We start from the raw sequence: 6,395 nt of genomic DNA on the forward strand, positions 1-6,395 counted from the left end.
AAAAGAGTAAGCTTGGAAGATCTACACATACCGTGGTTAATATTTTTTAAACTTTGTAGTCTATAGTGATTGGCGATGAACCTATCCAAGTTAATGGAACTGAAGATGAAAATTCACTGGAAAATGCAAAGAGCAATCACGATCATGTGGGTAGTTAGAAATTTCAAATACTTACCTAGTGAAGTTTATTTAGAATTTGTTTTGTCAATTTTGTAGACATATTTCAAGGAATCCAGTAGTGTTAATCCTCAATTGCTAAAGAAAGAAATTAAAACTGTTGAGGTAAAATAGAAGTATAGCACAATATTAAAATTAGAATTAAATTAAATTTTTCCCAATAGAAATCATGCCAAACATCTACCCATTATGTTATGTTCCATAAGGCTTTAACCCAAAGGAGAAATAGAGTTCAAGCTCTAAAAAAAAACTTAAAGTTACCAAGCAAGCCATGAAACGCAAAACTTTAAAACTTTCTTCCCTCAAGCACGTACTTCATCAAATGAAGAAACAAAATCTTATCTTAGAAGAAAATGCACTGGATATTGAGGAAAGATTCGGACCAACTTCAATTGAATTGTTTAAATTTTTGCGTCAAACAGGACCAAAAAATCAGAAAAAACAAAAATACCCTCAGCTAATTCGAAGCTTTGCTATGACGGTGCATTTCTATTCTCCAAAAGCCTACTATTTCTTGAGAAAACATCTTTGTTTACCTCATCCCAACACACTTCGTGAATGGACGAACAAAGTCAATGGTCAACCAGGCTTCACGGCTGAAAGTTTCACCTACATTAAAAATGAGGTTGATAAATTTGATTACCCGCTGCTAGTAGCACTGTCTTTGGATGAAATGTCCATTAAAAAACACACCGAATGGACTGGGAAGGAATTTTCTGGTTATGTGAATTTGGGGTTGGATCACGATACCCAAGATACTGAAGAAATTGCGACATCTGCCCTCGTATTTATGGTTGTAGCCATAAATGGCCATTGGAAAGTCCCTGTCGGATATTTCTTCGTCCATGGCACTCCTAGCCATCTGTTAAAAAATTTGGTAAAAGAGTGTCTCTTTCAAATCTATAAAACAGGGGCCAAATGCATTGCTCTTACATGCGATGGACTTCGAAGTAACATTTACATGGCTCAATCTCTTGGTGTTGTCATAACGGAAGATTTTATTCAATGCAGTTTTCCCAACCCTGGTAAAAACAAACTGAATTTGTTCTGTGATTGCCATAGATAAATGAAAGTATTAAAGTACCTTTGGACAAAAAATAAATCAAAATAAACAATTCTACCTAATCAGCTTTCCATAAAGTGTTGCATGAACAGCAAGTAAATCTTTTACCATGGAACACTCTACCATAATCATAAAACTTTCATATGTTTATGGTGAACATAATCTGTTCAAGACTACAATGTTATATCTTTTTTAGCGGATCCAGGTGAAGTTGTCCATTTTGTCCTTGATGCTTGCCACATGTTAAAGCTATTGAGAAATCTATGGGAATTTTACGGTGTTTTGATTGACCAACGGACTGGTGAAGTAAGAGAAATTCACCTTAAAAGGTTATCAAGGAAATTGAAAAACATTTAATGTAAATATTTAGAAATTCGAATGGGCATATATTGCCATCCTTCAGAGCTATCAAGAATATGAAAGATTAACGTTGGCTAACAAATTATTAAAATTTCATATTAAGTTTAAAACTCAAAAAATGAAAGTCAACTTGGTCGCACAAACAGTTAGCAATTCTGTGGCAAAAAGCATAGAATTTTTGAAAGAGGCTGGTGATCCAGTGTTTCAAGGAAGCGGGCCAACATCTAAATTTATATCAAAAATTGATCGGTATCTACAAAAAAAAACAATTTTTAAGCAACTTTTCTAAACAATTTTGACACCATATCTGACCTCACTGTTCCTTGCAGTTTGTTTGATGTATTGAACTCTCGAAATCCATGGGCTAAAGGTTACAAGGCACCAATTCGGCTTTCCAACCTTGAAATAACTAAACGTGACATAATGAAGACTAAAGAACTTCTATTCAATTTAACAGACTTGGAAGGCAACTTGATTTTTAAAAGCCAAAGAAAGACAGCCATTATTGGTTTTGGTGTCACAATTCACAGTGTTTTGGACATTGGAGAGAAGTACATTGTTCCCCCTGATGGACCACTGAAGTATATTTTTTTTAAATACGCTTAAATTTTTTGGCAAATACCAGATTTTGTAAACCATTGTTTATTTTTAAGGTACCTTTTAACTTACAAACTTTCGCAGGACCATTTAGAGTTATATTTTAACACAATTCGTCAGCGAGGAGGTTGGAACAACAATCCTACTTGTAGAAACTTCACTGCCGCATACAAAAACACGTTGGTTACTAAAATTGAAACGTCAAAAAGTGGCAATGTAATTGCTTTGGATAACACTCAAGTTCCAAATTTGTGCATGGTGCCAGTTCCAACCAACGAACTTAAGAGTTATTGAAGAAGAATCTCTAGAGGAAGAAATGGATGACTTTATTATGTTTCTTAGTGATGATACATCAACATCCAACATCTTTCGAGAAAACATAATCCGTTATATGGCTGGTTTTGTTGTAAAGAAATTACGAAAAGCATTAAAATGCCAAACATGTTAACACGCTTTAGACGAAAGGCATTCCTCACTATCAAGTGATAGCTATGCAAAGGAGGACCCAACCAAACTTCTACTCCTTTTAAAGGACAATGGTGGATTATGTCATCCGACAGCTAGTGTTCTCAAGATTTGTAGCTTGACTGAGAAGGCAGTGAGATACTTCGGATCAATCAAAACTGTGGCTAAAAACATTGACTTAAAAATAGAATGTTTGGTTCTGCGCCAGTTAGTAACAGACGATATTTTTCCAACTCTTACTGAACATATGTTTGATGACGAACTTGGATCACAACACCACGTTAATGTTTTGATGAAAAAGATTATCAAAATATACGTTAACATAAGGCTGAGGAAAATAAGCAGAGACATAAACGATCAAATGAAGAAAGCAGCTATTCGAAAAAGACTCACCAAGCTAATACTTTTTCAAGGGCAATAAGAGTTCTTTAATCCTTTATAAATGTGTGTAGAATCCCTTCCACAATTATACCTCCCTTTTTTTGCTTATACATCTTTGATTGCAATGTCAATGGCCAAATACTCAGACACTGTTTATTTTTATTCCTATTATTTATGTAGTTTATTTTATTTATTTATATTAATATTGAAACTAATATATTAATTTACATTAACAGATAAATATCATTAATATTTACTCACATTTCATTATATAATTTGGAAATTTATTGGTACATTCCTCCATGCTTCCTTTGTTTACATTTGACAGCTGACTTACTTTATTTAGTATAGTCAAGGCTATAGCCTAGGTATAGTTAGCCGCGCGTAGGCGCCGTAGGCGGCGCCACGTAATTTTGTCCATATCACGCATAACAAAGCGCCATTACTCAAAACCGGCCTCAATTTCGTAGATCCAGCAGTTTGTCTAGGTATAAGTATAGTTCCTATGTCTATGCGTCGTACAAAAGAAACTACAAACTGGGCTACCAGATATTTTAAAAGGACTTTAGCTCGGCCAACTTAGATCAGCTTTTTCGCAGTAATTGGCTGTGATTGTAGAAATAATTCATCAAAAGAAAATAATGGAAATAAAAATTAGGAAAATAATAATATAAAAAAATATAAAAATTAAGAACAGAAAAAATTAATTAAATAATTAAGTAGTTTTGATTAGAGGAACTTTTAAGAGCGTAAGGCATGCCAAAAGCTTATCCGGTTTCATTATAATAACGTGAAAAATCGTATTTGTGAATGGTAAGGTGTTGCGCTTCTTGATATTATATTTTCTATTGCTTGATTTCTAAGTATTTGAACTAATTTATTGCTTGACTGCGTTATAAGATATCTCTATGAATTATTTTGATTCTGAAGTCTGATTGCTTGACTGCGTTATAATATTTTTCCATGAATTATTTTGATTCTGAAGTCTGATTGCTTGACTGCGTAATAATATTTTTCTATGAGTTTTGTTTCTGAAGTCTGATGGATTGGGCTGTTATTGTGTATTTTTCTATTCGTAATTTTTATTTTTTGACACTCTAATATTCTAAACTGGATATAGTATAACGTTACTTATGCGTATTTCGAATGTGCGTGACGTGGAGGGTATTTTCACGGCTTATTAGGATCAGTTTTTTTTAATTTTAAATCTTTCGTCTTATTTGTATTTTATTTCGTTTTTTCAGTCGTATATATTTATCGAGTTGTATACAAAGTGCGCTTACACTTATGTTGGTCTGGTTTGAAACTGGGTCGTCATTACTTCGTTATTTATTTTAAACGATTTCTCGACTGATTAAGATGTTTAATTTGAAATAAAATGAACGGTAAAGATGCCGCAAGTCCTGCAACGGTAGGTGCTCTGGGGATGAGTAGACGGTTTCTGCAAATTTTTATTTCTTCGCGTCCACCGATTGAGATTTAATAGATAAATTAATATTAATACGACTTCATTAAAACAAGATTGCTTTAATTAAGGCGGCTAACCAATGACTACGGATTGTAAACGGTTTAACCATCATATTTTACACGTTTTGCTAAATAAAAACAGGGGAACAAGTGTAAGAAAAATCTGTTTCCCAGATACCAGAATTTCCTGTATGCCTCTCCTATTATTTTGGTACCGGTTTTTCTTCAATCATACAAACTATAGTTGCAATTATGTTGTTTTTTACCAAATTAAACACTGCTAGAAATAATCAAACTACCTTAATTATATATTGTTTAAACGGAAAATTTGTATTTACCAGCATTGTTGTTTAAATATAACAAATATTTTACACTTTTCCAATAAATAATTTTTAAAAGTAAAGTATAAGCAATGGAATGGTGGAAACCTAATACGAGCTTGGTAAATAGGTGATTTTCTCCTCGCTTCCGGATGCCTGGTTTTTAAATCGTTGTAGCTGTAACATTTGTAATAAAATAAATCATATATTTTCCGATACCGGATTTATTTTATATTAGTGAAATTTGAGCTCTGATTTTTAGAAAACTAGTCCCTAGTCGTTATCAAGTGCTGATTCAACCTAAATATTATATTTTACATACTCAGTCATTACCGTTAAACGGAAGTGGGTTGTTTTTCTGAATTTTTTCTACTTGATGTTATCAAATCCGGGTGCAATGAACGCTTCCTGTCACGTACGTCGAGTGTCCACACTGTAAGAAATTACCGTAACCGAACGGTAATTTCACCATAAAATTTACAGTCAAATGAACGTATCAAATTTTGCCGTAAAATTAACGGTCAAATTAGTGTTACGTTACTTAACTGTAATCTGATATTTAAAATTACGGTGAAATGGAACTTGAAAATTTTGACCGTTAAATTAACAGTGATAATATATTTTTTAAACTTTACAATGTGTCAGAATTTATAGCCTGGAGTACCTTGTAACAGAGACCATACCACCGGAGGCCTATCATCATAGTGGCCTACGCCAGCGCCCACCTAGCCCGGACAGGTGACAAATCCAGCATGGGTAGTAGTACCCTACTACTGAAGGTCACACCTTTGACGCAAGCCACTCAACCCAGCAGAAGGTGCAGCAATGGGTGGACCAATTCCCACTTCGCACACAGCAGTAGGATTAAGAGCGGATGCTGTAGCAACTCCAGCAGACACCCTACCTACCGAAGTAAAGAGTCAAACCATGGACTAATTAATGTATACACAGGGACGGTCCGCATAGGAAATTTAGCGGCTAGCGATTGCTAAATGTGCCCTCGAGCGGCGATTGTGCGAACTAACGACAAACTGAGTCAAGGGGGATGGAAACGGGAGAAAAGGTTTAAGGGTACAAAAAAAAAGCAGTCGCCTTGCCGGCGATGTTGTAAGCTCCACGTGCGTTTGGTAAATGAATTCATTTATATTAACAATTAAATTGATTGATATTAATTTTTCGGCCCATACATTCGAGACGTTATTCTCAATTTGTCCAGACAAAAAGAAAATTAAAAAAGTGGATTTAAGTGATTCCGATAATGGTAAATCAAAGATTTTTTTGGACAAGGCTTAGAAAAAGATGAACAGGAAAGGTATAAAGAAATCTTTCGTGTGTTCTTTATGACAATACTTCGAATCACTTTTACACGAAGGGTAAACACACAGCTTTTTACTCATAATTAATTTGTAAAACTACTTAAATAAATTAAAGCTCTTAAATCATACACCTTATTCAAATGAACGAAAAATACCGTTTGTTTTTCAAATCATAAGCAGACGCCAACATCGATAGACTCCAAGACTTGCAGATAGAGGGCAGCATCGTTTTTCCGTTTGATGACGTTT

At 34.2% G+C, this 6,395-nt stretch overlaps 1 long non-coding RNA gene across 1 annotated transcript; it reads right to left on the reverse strand.

Annotated features, from left to right (window-relative positions):
* Positions 1-1,766: 1,766 nt before the first annotated feature.
* LOC149956318 (uncharacterized) lies at positions 1,767-2,165 on the reverse strand. The gene is made up of 3 exons (XR_016478318.1): positions 2,072-2,165; positions 1,913-1,999; positions 1,767-1,853 (listed from the first exon to the last, which is right to left on the reverse strand). It is a non-coding gene; the product is annotated as an uncharacterized LOC149956318 (long non-coding RNA).
* Positions 2,166-6,395: the final 4,230 nt, after the last annotated feature.

This window comes from Leiobunum rupestre, chromosome 2 (assembly GCF_980474605.1).
Source record: "Leiobunum rupestre chromosome 2, qqLeiRupe1.1.hap1, whole genome shotgun sequence".
In the NCBI taxonomy this organism is placed as follows: domain Eukaryota; kingdom Metazoa; phylum Arthropoda; class Arachnida; order Opiliones; family Sclerosomatidae; genus Leiobunum; species Leiobunum rupestre.